Raw genomic sequence first — 15,000 nt, 5'->3', positions numbered from 1 at the left:
CGTCGTATTGGCTGCGGCGCCATGGTTTTAACCCTTACCCCACCAGCGCGCCCACCCGACTGTACTCTCGGGGTGGTTGGGCGTTTTCCGGAGTCGGCCCGACTTGGCCGTTTTTAGCCGATTCCGTCGTATTGGCTGCGGCGCCATGGTTTTCACCGTTACCCGACCAGCGCGCGCCCATCCGATTTCGCCTGCGGCGTCGTTGGGCGTTTTCCACGTCGGACCCGACTTAGCCGTTTCAGCCGATTCCTTCGTATTGGCTGCGGCGCCATGGTTTTTCACCGTTACCCGACCAGCGCGCGCCCACCCGTATGCGCTCCGCGTCGTTGGGCGTTTTCCGGCGTCGGCCCGACTTGGCGTTTTTAGCCGATTCCGTCGTATTGGCTGCGGCGCCATGGTTTTCACCGTTACCCGACCAGCGCGCGCCCACCCGACTGTACGCTCGGCGTCGTTGGACGTTTTCCGACGTCGGACCGACTTAGCCGTTTTTAGCCGATTCCGTCGTATTGGCTGCGGCGCCATGGTTTTCACCGTAACCCGACCAGCGCGCGCCCACCCGACTGTACGCTCGGCGTCGTTGGACGTTTTACGACGTCGGCCCGACGTGGCCGTTTTAAGGCCAGTCCGTCGTATTGGCTGCCGCGCCATGGTTTTCACCGTTACCCGACCAGCGCGCGCCCACCCGACTGTACGCTCGGCGTCGTTGGACGTTTTCCGACGTCGGACCGACTTAGCCGTTTTTAGCCGATTCCGTCGTATTGGCTGCGGCGCCATGGTTTTTCACCGTATCTCGACCGCCGCGCGCCCACCCGACTATAGTTCACCGTGTCGTTAGGCGTTCGGCGTCGGACCGACTTGGCCGTTTTCAGCCGGTACCGTCGTTTTGGTTGGCGCGCGCCATGGTTTTTCACCGTATCTCGACCGCCGCGCGCCCACCAGACTATAGTTCACCGTGTCGTTGGACGTTTTCCGACGTCGGCCCGACTTAGCCGTTTTCAGCCGGTACCGTCGTTTTGGCTGGCGCGCCATGGTTTTTCACCGTATCTCGACCGCCGCGCGCCCACCCGACTATAGTTCACCGTGTCGTTAGACGATTTCCGACGTCGCCCCGACTTAGCCGTCTTCAGCCGGTACCGTCGTTTTGGCTGGCGCGCCATGGTTTTTCACCGTATCTCGACCGCCGCGCGCCCACCCGACTATAGTTCACCGTGTCGTTAGACGATTTCCGACGTCGGCCCGACTTAGCCGTTTTTAGCCGATTCCGTCGTATTGGCTGCGGCGCCATGGTTTTTCACCGTATCTCGACCGCCGCGCGTCCACCCGACTATAGTTCTCTGTGACGTTTGACGTTTTTTCACTGTATCACGAACGCCTCGCGCCATGGAGGTGCTACAGTTGTTTTCTGAAGTACATCAGTGTTACTTCTCGTGTCATGTTGGTATGATATTCCGTCTTTCCGCCATGTTTCTTTCAGGCAAAGTTATTCACAATATTTGCAAGTGCCAAAACTATGATTCCCATGTTGCGAGCATACCTCTCTGGTTACCACGGCATTCTGGATTTGCACTAGTGCATCCAGATTCTTTGCAGACTTAGACGTCCATCCGGGACGGCCTTATGAATGCACGGATTATGAACTGTCATTCAAGTCTACGGCAAAGACCTGTGGCACCCCGGACCAACTGTCCGAAATACCCGTTATGCATTCACTCATGATCCCATGATCAGTGTAACATGAGCACATAACCGAACTGATAAACAGAATTACATCATCCATTACATAGTACCGAATAATAAATAGTCTTACAAACGGTCTTATGACCAAGTCTTACACAAATGGCCACATCGGGCTGAATTCAAACATCCAAAAGCAGCGGATACAAATCAACTTCGTCGGGCCCAAGTCATGCCTTAAACCCTACAGGCAGCTGACCGGGAAACGTCCTAAGTCGCATAGTCGTCCTGATAACCACCATCATCTTCGAAATCCTCCTCATAGTCTGGCCAAGTAAATAGCCAGGGACAAAGCCGTGAGTACATTTTGAATTGTACTCGCAAACCATTTACAAAGTAACATATTAAAGGGAACAAGGTACCGAGAACTAAACTAGGAGATCAAGAGGGAATATCAAATTTCAATTAAGAATATGTCATGTAGGAGAGAAGAAGTGTTTTGGTGGAGTTAGCATCTCAACTTCATGGGCGAAGGAGACACTTAAAGATTCGTCTAAGACATCTCTACATGAATTAATTTAAGAAGACTCTTCACGACATAAACACCTAGGAAGGGTAGACCCAAATTTTATTTCCTTTCCGACCATCTCATCATGGCCACCACTATTTTTCCAGTACTCCAAGTACCAACACAGAACCCGTATTCTTTCCTTAAACATTTTCATAAACCAAACACATCAGGCTAAGCAACAGCCAATCCAACCGTCCATGACCGCGGACACGGCTATTCGAATAGATTTCACTCTGCAGAGTTTGCGCACTTTCCCCACAAGATCTGATAAATCCGCCGGGATCATCCCCGGGCCATCACACGAAAGTATGTGGGTATCGGATAATCAGTCGAAGCCTTTCGCCCATTCTAATTAGCAAGAGGTCCTACCCTATGGAGTATGTACCTCCCCGGCACCGTGGCAGCTCACCTCCTTTTGAGCGTGGCTCCACCGCCAAGCCAGGAGACCCATAGTGTCTTCCGGACGGGTCAGCCCCGAAGGCCTCCCATTATACTATTGCCCCAACTTTGACAACCCGGACTCGGGGGTAACCTTACCCTTGTATAGTTATGCGGTGCCTCATGCTAAAGAGAACGAACGTCTAGCTAAGCCCCGTGCCCATGTTGGAGTATTGTGGTTGCGCTAGTTTGTTGTCATGGGTGAGTACTTAGGCGCCAAAGTTTTCATAATATCCCCACCACTTTCTCATTCCCAACATTTTTACCAAAGCCTTTCCTTTCTCAAATTCTCACTTGGGCACAACATTATACCCAAGGTTTTAACAAAAACCTTTACAACAAGGTAAAAACCTCGAGGGTTTTCCCAACCTAAAGTTTATGTGTGAACTAATATGTACAATAGTATCAAGGTTGCCAACATACCATGAAGGGTGTCAACAACATCCATACTTACAAGGAGCATGGATGAAGATAATCAAAAAGTGAAGCAATAATCATGATGTTAACTCAAAGTTTGAACTAGAATTAGGAGGTGTCAAATGAGTGAGTTTTAATCCACATACTAAGAGTAAGTACGCGAATCTACCGAGAGGGAATAATTACATACTTGGCGGCAAGTATGACAAAGAAGAGAATTATTCAACCGAAAAACGCAAAGGATCAAGATGGGGAAGAATAAAAGATCTCAACCAAGAACATAGATAAACAAGGAGTCAAGGTAAATGGCTTGCCTTGGCCGGCTAGTCCCTGGTCTTCTTCAACACCTTCTCCAAAATCCTCTCCTTCGGCTTCTCCCACGTTCGTATCTAGCGTCGCGGAAAATAGAAGAACAACATACAATCAACACATAGCTCAAAAACTCAAGTCTTAAAAGAATAAGATAAAGCATGCAGGGGTGTAGGTTGTATCAAAGTAAAATTATGCATTGGCCAAATTTATAAAAAAAAGGGCTGGAGTGGGAAATTAAATAACAACAAGTTTTAAGAACAACATTTCATGTGACACACTAACTTTACAAAAGGGACAGAATTATTTCCTACAAGGACCCATGGTATTTTTCTGAGATGGACAACATTAAAACAAGATCATTACAATTGGAATCGGTCAAAAATAATAATTCTACGATTTTAGGAAATTAGTGAAGTATGCAGAATACATAGAGCAAGATTAATACACTAAAAATCGTATAAAAATCCTAAAAATAAGAGGTCAGTGGCATGTGAAAGGTATTAAAAATATCTTTCTAACGCAGTTGGATTCACTAGTTTTCGATTTGTAGAACTCCGGTTATAAGAGATTTGGTTCACTGGTTTTTAGATGCAAAACTGAAAAATTTAAAACGATTTTCAAACGAAAATCTGGGCGGGAAAGGTCTTTGGGCCGTGCTGCGTGTGGAACGGGCCGGCCCAGGAGGATTTGCCACGCGGGCAGGAGAAAATAAAGAGGAAAAAGAAATAAAGGGGAAGGGGGAGGCCCGACGTGGGCCAGGCCTGCATGGCCACGCTGGCCTGCATGGCCCATGCGGCCCTAGGATGCCGATCCGATGGCCAGAGGCCATCGTCGTCCTCACGTCGCCAACCAGGGACGCGGGCGGCGGCGAAACGCCGAGACGGAGGCCGGGAACTCACCGGCGAGGGGAGGAGTGCGACGGCGGAGGCTCGGGCGGTTGCTGGCGTTGCAGGGCTTGGCGAGGACGAGCTCGGCGGCGCTCCTCTTCTCCTCCCTGGCTTCTTCCGACGTCGGCGTTCCCGCGGGCTCCACGGGCAGAGCTTCGCGGCGTCGTTCCCCGGCCGGTCTGGGAAGGAAAAAGGGGGCGGGTAAGGTACTGGTCGACCAGGGGCGGTGAAAAGAATGGAGGGAGGGAGGGACGTCGACGGCGGCGGCTCGGCGACCTTGGCGGATGATCGGGCAGAGCTCCACCAGGCAGGAACGAGCAGCAGCCCAGAGCAGCGCCCTGGGCGCTCTCTGGAGCGTCAGTGGGGGTGGTGGAAGGGAGTGGGGAGTGGGTGAGGGTGGAGGAGGGGCGCGGCATCCCTTTTATAGACGAGGCAGGGCAACGGGCGGGAGGCAGACGGTGGCGTCGGCCAACCATCGAAGGGGACAGCGGCAGCGAGCGGGAGGGAGTCGAGGGGGCGTGCGGGGTCTCGAGGCGTCAGGGAGGGATACGAGGAGGTGAGCGAGGGAAGCGAGGCGTCGGGCGACAGGCGGACGCGCGCGCGTGCGTCGTCCCGCGCGGGAGGGTGTCCAGGGCGTGCGTCGCCGAGCTAGGGTTTGGGTGGGCTGTGCCTTGGCCTTGGGCCGAGTTGGGGAGAGGGAGAGGAGTCCAGGGGGTCTAAAAAGAGGTGTGGTGCGGGCCAGAATGAGGTGGGCTGGAGGGGTGGTGCATGCCACCCTGCCCCGGCCATGCATACAAAAAAAAAAAAAAGAGAGGGGGTGAGAGGAGAGGGGGGGGGGGGTGGTTGCCCTCTAGGGTTTGTTAGAAAAAAGGGAGATCAAAGTGGTGATGGAAAGAAGAAAATAGGAGGGGTCCATGGCCACGGCCACATGCCAAGAAAAGAGAGGGAGATAAAAAGAATAAAAGAAAAGAGAGGGGGAAGTGTTCCCCCTTCCTAGGGTTTTCTCCAAAAGAGGGAAAGAGTGGTGTCATGGTGAGTGGAGAGAGAGGAGAGGTCATGCTAATGCATGTGCACACATGCACCCAAACTTTTGGTGAAGAGGGAAATTGTTCTCCGAAGAGGGAAATTGGGTGTGGGGTGTTTCACAATTGGTGTCAAGAAAAGTTTTTCCCCTTTTTAGTTTTTGGTACACACTTGTTGCTAGGGGTTTTAGTGTGGGAAGCTGTTAAAACACACTCACTACCAACAATCTAAACAAAACTACAAGCTATACACACCAAGTAGCAAGATAAATAAAAGTTTTTGTTGGCCCAAAATTTTAAAGGTAGTAAATATGCAGGGTTTGAAAAGTGGGTTGTTACAGACCTTCCCCCCTTAAAAGAATCTCGTCCCGAGATTCCGGATCTAAGAGCTGAAGAGATATGGGAACTCGCTCCTAAGATAATCCTCCCGTTCCCAGGTGGCTTCCTCCTCAGAATGATTACTCCACTGGACCTTGAAAAACTTGATCTTTCTTCTGCGAGTGACCCTTACGGCCTCTTCCAGGATTCGAAGTGGCTTCTCACGGTAAGTTAAATCCTGGTTTAGGTTGATAGAGCGGTGGTCGATGTTCTTGAACACCTCGGGCTTATCGGGCACTTGGAGGCATTTCCGGAGTTGGGAGACATGGAAGACATCATGAAACTCCGACAGTTCTGCGGGTAGCTCCAATTGATATGAGACTTCTCCACGGCGACCAAGGACCTTGAAAGGACCAATGTACCTTGGTGCCAACTTGCCCTTGACATGGAAACGTTGCATTCCTTTGAGAGGGGTGACACGGAGGTACGCAAAGTCTCCGCTGTTGAATGTCACTTCACGGCGTTTGGGGTCGGCGTAGCTCTTCTGGCGAGATTGAGCAGCCTTCAAGCGATCTCGAATAAGTTGAACTTGTTCTTCTGCTTCACGAAGTATATCAGGTCCGAACACTTGACTTTCTCCAGTCTCGGACCAATTGAGAGGGGTGCGACATTTGCGCCCATAGAGTGCTTCAAAAGGCGCCATCTGGAGGCTGGCCTGATAGCTATTGTTGTAAGAGAACTCCGCAAAGGGGAGACAGTCTTCCCATTTTGCACCATAGGCTAGAACACATGCGCGGAGCATGTCTTCCAGAATCTGATTCACTCGCTCAGTTTGTCCTCCGGTTTGTGGGTGGTAAGCGGTGCTGAAAGAGAGTTTGGTCCCTAAGGCCTCGTGTAGCTTGCTCCAGAATCTGGAGGTGGGCGTAATGCGCGATCGATACAATCCTTTTGGGAACTCCATGGAGACTGACGATCCGTGAGATATAAAGATCTGCCAAGCGACGCCCATTGAATGTGGTCTTGACGGGAAGAAAATGGGCGACCTTGGTCAGTCGATCTACAATGACCCAAATGGAATCATTTCCGCGGCTTGACCGTGGAAGTCCAGTGATAAAATCCATTCCCACTTCGTCCCATTTCCATACGGGAACTTGCAGAGGTTGGAGTAGTCCAGCTGGGCGTTGATGTTCGGCTTTAACTCGTTGACAAACGTCACATCTAGCAATGAAGAAGGCAATGTCACGTTTCATTCCGTGCCACCAGAAAGTCTCCTTGAGATCTTGATACATCTTTGATCCGCCAGGGTGGATGGAGTAAGGAGTATTGTGAGCTTCCTCCATAATCAGGTTCTTCAATTCGGGGATAGTTGGTACACAAAGACGTCCATTGTACCACAAGATTCCTTCTCCGTCCACGGAAAATCCAGCTACTTCCTCTTTGTCCATACGGCGTTTGATACCTTCAATACTCTCATGATCTTTCTGAGCTTCCTTGATTTGATCCCGGAGAGTTGGTTTAACTTCCAAAGTGGCTAGAAAACCATGGCTAACGAGTTCCAGGCCGAACTCTTCAAACTCTTGGTATAGCATTGGTTGTTCCACTTTGAGACGGGCATTCAGCGAACATGGTTCTCGACTAAGGGCGTCGGCGACTACATTCGCCTTTCCAGGGTGATAGTGAATACTCAGGTCATAGTCCTTTATCAGCTCTATCCACCTTCTTTGTCGCATATTCAACTCCCTCTGAGTGAATATATACTTGAGGCTCTTGTGGTCGGTGTAAATGTCACACCGATTTCCGATGAGATAATGACGCCAAGTCTTGAGTGCATGAACTACGGCAGCTAACTCCAGATCATGGGTTGGGTAGTTCATTTCATGTGGCCGCAGCTGTCGAGAGAGGTAGGCGATAACCTTCCCTTCTTGCATCAGAACACTACCAAGTCCGAGCTTGGAAGCGTCGCAATAGATTACAAAGTCTTTGGTGACATCCGGCATGGTGAGGATGGGGGCAGACACAAGACGCTTCTTGAGTTCTTGAAAACTGGCTTCACATTGTTCTGTCCATTCAAATTTCTTACCCTTCTTGAGCAACATGGTCATGGGCTTGGCGATACTTGAGAACCCTTCTACAAACTTACGGTAGTAGCCTGCCAATCCGAGGAAGGATCTCACTTTGGTCGGGTTAGTTGGCGGCTTCCGATCCATGATAGACTTGATGAGAGAGGGGTCGACGGAAACTCCTCCAGCGGACAAAACATGACCAAGAAATCCAACTTCCTTGAGCCAAAACTGACATTTGCTAAATTTAGCATAGAGTTGGTGCTTTCTTAAGGTTCCCAGAACTAGTCGTAGATGCTCTTCATGTTCTTCTTCACTCTTGGAGTAGACCAAGATGTCATCGATAAATACTACGACGAACTTGTCGAGATAATCCATGAAGACTTTGTTCATCAGATTCATGAAGTAAGCTGGAGCATTGGTTAAGCCAAAAGACATTACGGTGTACTCAAACAATCCGTAACGGGTGGTGAAGGCTGTTTTGGGGATATCTGACTCGCGTACTTTGAGCTGATGGTAACCAGTACGGAGATCGATCTTGGAGAAAACTCGGGCTCCATTCATTTGATCAAACAAATCTTCAATCTTGGGAAGGGGATACTTATTCTTGATGGTTACATCATTGAGCCTTCGGTAATCCACGCACAGGCGGATGGTACCGTCTCGCTTGTCCACAAATATCACGGGAGATCCCCATGGTGAGGCACTAGGTCGGATTAGACCTTTGCTCAACATATCGTCCAATTGTTTCTTGAGTTCAATAAGCTCTTGGGGGTTCATGCGATAAGGCCTCTGTGCTATGGGTGCTGTTCCGGGGATAAGTTCGATGATGAACTCGATATCCCTATCAGGGGGCATACCGGGCAACTCTTCTGGGAAAACATCTGGATACTCACAAACGATTGGGACAAGATCGATGGGGGTTCCGGCGACACTTTGCTTACAGAAAGCTTTAGATGAAGGCATAGTGGCGGTGTATTTTATTTGGATTCCTTCGCTATTGGTTAAAGTGATAGACTTACGGGCACAGTCAATGTGGCCTTGGTACTTGGTCATCCAATCCATTCCCAGAATTACTTCCAATCCTTGGGCTCCTAGGACGATGAGGTCGGCTTGGAAGGGAACACCTAGGATTTCTACCGGAACTTGTTTACAAGATAAGCGAGTTTTAGCGGTGGATCCTGGTATTTGAACTAACATGAGTCTATCCATTAGGGTGGGTGTCATTTTGCTTTTCTTGACAAAGGGTTCGGTAACAAAGGAATGAGATGCACCGGAATCAAAAAGAACTTTGGCGGGGGTGGAGTGGACTAGGAACGTACCCAGCACAATGTCAGGAGATTCTTCAGCTTCTTCGGCATTGGCATGATTCAGGTGTCCTCTAACAGTATTAGCCTGCTTCTTAGGTGGGGGCTTCCTTCCGGTTGCAGCACGAGCTTGGCCTTGATTTGGTCTTGGTGCATTGGGGCGTTGAGCCGGGTTCATCTTAGAGGGGCACTCACGAGAGAAATGTCCAGGCTGTCCACAAGCGAAACATCCTTCTCCTTGAGGGCGAGCATTCGGGTTGTTGCGGGGTTGTTGTCAGTTTCCTCCTCCGATGCGAGGCTGCACATTAAAGGCGGTTGGTGCTTTGTTGTTGGAGGGGAGCAGGGGCGGCGCTCGGCCGAGGCTGGGGCGCCTCGGCCTTGATGGAAGGCTGGCCGCGGAACCTAGCATTGCTGGGTCCACTCTCTGCTTGTTCTTCTGCTGCATCTTGCGCTTGCGGGTTTCATAGGCTGCCTTGCGCTTGGACTCCACCATGATGGCGGCATCCACCAGAGTTTCCAGATCAGGGTAAGGAACGGCCACGAGAATACTCTGAATCTCTTCATGAAGACCATTAAGGAAGCGGTCCCTCTTCTTCTCATCGGTATCAGTGTCCTGAGGTGCATATCGAGCCAAGGTATTGAACTTGTCCAGGTAGTCAATCACACTACCATTGTTCTGCTTAAGGTTGAAGAACTCATCTCTCTTGATCTTGATTAACCCAGAAGGGATGTGGGCTTTGCGGAACTTAGTGGTAAATTCCTCCCAAGTGATCACATGGTCAGCAGCTTGCATTGCCTTAATATTCTCCCACCAAGCTCTGGCGGGTCCGGCGAGAAAGTGAGTTGCAAGGACCACCTTCTCATTTTCGCCCACGGCCGCGACTTCCAAATTGTTCTCGATTGTACGGAGCCAATCGTCCGCATCAAGAGGGGCGGTGCACTTGGTGAAAACCGGTGGATTAGTATTCTGGAAGTCCCTAAGCTTGGACCTTGGGCCGTCTTCACCATCTCCTCCATTGTTGTTGTTTCCTGCGGCAAGCTGCGCAATGTTCTGCAGAGCCGCAATGTTTGCTTGGCTTTCAGCGCGGGCGGCTTGACGGTCTTCCATAAGGATGCGAAGGATTTGAGCCATATTGGGTTCAGGTGGAGGTGGTGGAGGGTCATTGTGCGCGCCTCGGCGAGTGTCAACCATCTGATAAGATGAAGGCATAAGATAAAAAGGGAACAACTTTGATAGGCGAGTTCTTTCTAAGGGGAAGGGTGACATGATGCATAAAACTTGTTGAAGACAAACTTGAAAGATAAAGAAAGCATGAAAACCAAAAGCATCCATCATCATAACATAAGCATCACCAAAAGCTCAAAGTTCACACATCAAGGTCACCATAGGACCAACATCGTCTACGCGATTACATCAAGGACATCATAACATAACATAGCTAGCGATAGTGCGGTGCTCGAACTAGTCGTCGTCAAGGATGATGGTGTCATCCTTGGTCGGCGGCTCCTCAAACGGCGGCTCCTCGGGGTCTTCTTCCTCGGACGACTCGCGAGGGGTAGGGGGTGCTGGCTCTTCGGGCTCGTCATTGATGAAATCCATATCATCCTCATCTTCCTCTTCGGATGGGTTGTTCCAATCATACCCTTCCTCATCCATGTAATCATCATCGTCACTAAGGAGGGCAGCGTTCTCCTTGCGGAGATCCTCGCCATCATCCTCCAGCTCCTCTATCTTGGTCTCGGCCTCGCGGAGCGCCGTCTTAAGGTGCTTCACCTTCACCTTAAGCATGTACTTGGCCTCTCTTGCCCTGAGCTTGAGCTTCCGCTGGCGGCTAGCTTTCCGCTTCATCTCCTCAAGGTCTTGCTTGACCTCGCCCAACTCATTCGTCAGCATCTCTTTCTCCATCCGGCAAATGTCAAGGCTGTTCTGAGTCTTGCCGAGAAGGAACTCCATCTGGCCGGCGTGACGACCGAGGGGGCAAACATAAGGCACAATGGTGGGAAGGCCCTCCTCGTCACGCCGCCCAAAGTGAGCGTAAGGGAGGTTCCTCTCCTCGAGCTCCGCACGGTGGTGGAACGCGAGGTGAGCAAGGGCTGCCTGGAGTGCGCGAACCAAACCATCCTCCCAAGTGCGCTCGAACAGCTGAATCTCGAACTCCGGGAGCTGCCTGACGTGGGAGCCCCGGATGGTGCAGACGATCATCCAGGACAAGTCCTCGTTCTCGATATCGTTCATCTGTCCGCCCTTCACCTCGGGGCGGAGGCGACCGACGGCGTTACAAACGTCGATCAGGGCGGTCTCGAAGAGGAACAAGGGCTGCGACTCTCCCACCTGACGGCTCCGGGTGTACATAACTCCCTCCATCTACACAAAATTTTAATGTTAAGACAAGTAGTAATATGTCAAGTGTGCAAAATTTTAAGGTACATAATATAAAACAGTTAAGATTAATGCAAGTAGTTCATCTCTAAGAAGAAAATTTTAGGGGAGAGACTAGGCATTCTTTCAGCTTAGAGTCATCTCGTTTTTGATATTGAAAAATAATTTTATTCTAACCTTAACGTCCATGCTAACTAAGGCTTTCCCTAGAGTCAGGATGGCTCTGATACCAGCTCTGTGGCACCCCGGACCAACTGTCCGAAATACCCGTTATGCATTCACTCATGATCCCATGATCAGTGTAACATGAGCACATAACCGAACTGATAAACAGAATTACATCATCCATTACATAGTACCGAATAATAAATAGTCTTACAAACGGTCTTATGACCAAGTCTTACACAAATGGCCACATCGGGCTGAATTCAAACATCCAAAAGCAGCGGATACAAATCAACTTCGTCGGGCCCAAGTCATGCCTTAAACCCTACAGGCAGCTGACCGGGAAACGTCCTAAGTCGCATAGTCATCCTGATAACCACCATCATCTTCGAAATCCTCCTCATAGTCTGGCCAAGTAAATAGCCAGGGACAAAGCCGTGAGTACATTTTGAATTGTACTCGCAAACCATTTACAAAGTAACATATTAAAGGGAACAAGGTACCGAGAACTAAACTAGGAGATCAAGAGGGAATATCAAATTTCAATTAAGAATATGTCATGTAGGAGAGAAGAAGTGTTTTGGTGGAGTTAGCATCTCAACTTCATGGGCGAAGGAGACACTTAAAGATTCGTCTAAGACATCTCTACATGAATTAATTTAAGAAGACTCTTCACGACATAAACACCTAGGAAGGGTAGACCCAAATTTTATTTCCTTTCCGACCATCTCATCATGGCCACCACTATTTTTCCAGTACTCCAAGTACCAACACAGAACCCGTATTCTTTCCTTAAACATTTTCATAAACCAAACACATCAGGCTAAGCAACAGCCAATCCAACCGTCCATGACCGCGGACACGGCTATTCGAATAGATTTCACTGCGAGTTTGCGCACTTTCCCCACAAGATCTGATAAATCCGCCGGGATCATCCCCGGGCCATCACACCAAAGTATGTGGGTATCGGATAATCAGTCGAAACCTTTCGCCCATTCTAATTAGCAAGAGGTCCTACCCTATGGAGTATGTACCTCCCGGCACCGTGGCAGCTCACCTCCTTTTGAGCGTGGCTCCACATGAAAGCCGGGGAGACCCATAGTGTCTTCCGGACGGGTCAGCCCCGAAGGCCTCCCATTATACTATTGCCCCAACTTTGACAACCCGGACTCGGGGGTAACCTTACCCTTGTATAGTTATGCGGTGCCTCATGCTAAAGAGAACGAACGTCTAGCTAAGCCCCGTGCCCATGTTGGAGTATTGTGGTTGCGCTAGTTTGTTGTCATGGGTGAGTACTTAGGCGCCAAAGTTTTCATAATATCCCCACCACTTTCTCATTCCCAACATTTTTACCAAAGCCTTTCCTTTCTCAAATTCTCACTTGGGCACAACATTATACCCAAGGTTTTAACAAAAACCTTTACAACAAGGTAAAAACCTCGAGGGTTTTCCCAACCTAAAGTTTATGTGTGAACTAAGATGTACAATAGTATCAAGGTTGCCAACATACCATGAAGGGTGTCAACAACATCCATACTTACAAGGAGCATGGATGAAGATAATCAAAAAGTGAAGCAATAATCATGATGTTAACTCAAAGTTTGAACTAGAATTAGGAGGTGTCAAATGAGTGAGTTTTAATCCACATACTAAGAGTAAGTACGCGAATCTACCGAGAGGGAATAATTACATACTTGGCGGCAAGTATGACAAAGAAGAGAATTATTCAACCGAAAAACGCAAAGGATCAAGATGGGGAAGAATAAAAGATCTCAACCAAGAACATAGATAAACAAGGAGTCAAGGTAAATGGCTTGCCTTGGCCGGCTAGTCCCTGGTCTTCTTCAACACCTTCTCCAAAATCCTCTCCTTCGGCTTCTCCCACGTTCGTATCTAGCGTCGCGGAAAATAGAAGAACAACATACAATCAACACATAGCTCAAAAACTCAAGTCTTAAAAGAATAAGATAAAGCATGCAGGGGTGTAGGTTGTATCAAAGTAAAATTATGCATTGGCCAAATTTATAAAAAAAAGGGCTGGAGTGGGAAATTAAATAACAACAAGTTTTAAGAACAACATTTCATGTGACACACTAACTTTACAAAAGGGACAGAATTATTTCCTACAAGGACCCATGGTATTTTTCTGAGATGGACAACATTAAAACAAGATCATTACAATTGGAATCGGTCAAAAATAATAATTCTACGATTTTAGGAAATTAGTGAAGTATGCAGAATACATAGAGCAAGATTAATACACTAAAAATCGTATAAAAATCCTAAAAATAAGAGGTCAGTGGCATGTGAAAGGTATTAAAAATATCTTTCTAACGCAGTTGGATTCACTAGTTTTCGATTTGTAGAACTCCGGTTATAAGAGATTTGGTTCACTGGTTTTTAGATGCAAAACTGAAAAATTTAAAACGATTTTCAAACGAAAATCTGGGCGGGAAAGGTCTTTGGGCCGTGCTGCGTGTGGAACGGGCCGGCCCAGGAGGATTTGCCACGCGGGCAGGAGAAAATAAAGAGGAAAAAGAAATAAAGGGGAAGGGGGAGGCCCGACGTGGGCCAGGCCTGCATGGCCACGCTGGCCTGCATGGCCCATGCGGCCCTAGGATGCCGATCCGATGGCCAGAGGCCATCGTCGTCCTCACGTCGCCAACCAGGGACGCGGGCGGCGGCGAAACGCCGAGACGGAGGCCGGGAACTCACCGGCGAGGGGAGGAGTGCGACGGCGGAGGCTCGGGCGGTTGCTGGCGTTGCAGGGCTTGGCGAGGACGAGCTCGGCGGCGCTCCTCTTCTCCTCCCTGGCTTCTTCCGACGTCGGCGTTCCCGCGGGCTCCACGGGCAGAGCTTCGCGGCGTCGTTCCCCGGCCGGTCTGGGAAGGAAAAAGGGGGCGGGTAAGGTACTGGTCGACCAGGGGCGGTGAAAAGAATGGAGGGAGGGAGGGACGTCGACGGCGGCGGCTCGGCGACCTTGGCGGATGATCGGGCAGAGCTCCACCGGGCAGGAACGAGCAGCAGCCCAGAGCAGCGCCCTGGGCGCTCTCTGGAGCGTCAGTGGGGGTGGTGGAAGGGAGTGGGGAGTGGGTGAGGGTGGAGGAGGGGCGCGGCATCCCTTTTATAGACGAGGCAGGGCAACGGGCGGGAGCGGACGGTGGCGTCGGCCAACCATCGAAGGGGACAGCGGCAGCGAGCGGGAGGGAGTCGAGGGGGCGTGCGGGGTCTCGAGGCGTCAGGGAGGGATACGAGGAGGTGAGCGAGGGAAGCGAGGCGTCGGGCGACAGGCGGATGCGCGCGCGTGCGTCGTCCCGCGCGGGAGGGTGTCCAGGGCGTGCGTCGCCGAGCTAGGGTTTGGGTGGGCTGTGCCTTGGCCTTGGGCCGAGTTGGGGAGAGGGAGAGGAGTCCAGGGGGTCTAAAAAGAGGTGTGGTGCGGGCCAGAATGA

Source organism: Lolium perenne, unplaced genomic scaffold, assembly GCF_019359855.2.
Source record: "Lolium perenne isolate Kyuss_39 unplaced genomic scaffold, Kyuss_2.0 unplaced44, whole genome shotgun sequence".
Taxonomy (NCBI): Eukaryota; Viridiplantae; Streptophyta; class Magnoliopsida; order Poales; family Poaceae; genus Lolium; species Lolium perenne.
Note: the sequence above shows the minus strand (reverse complement) of the source record.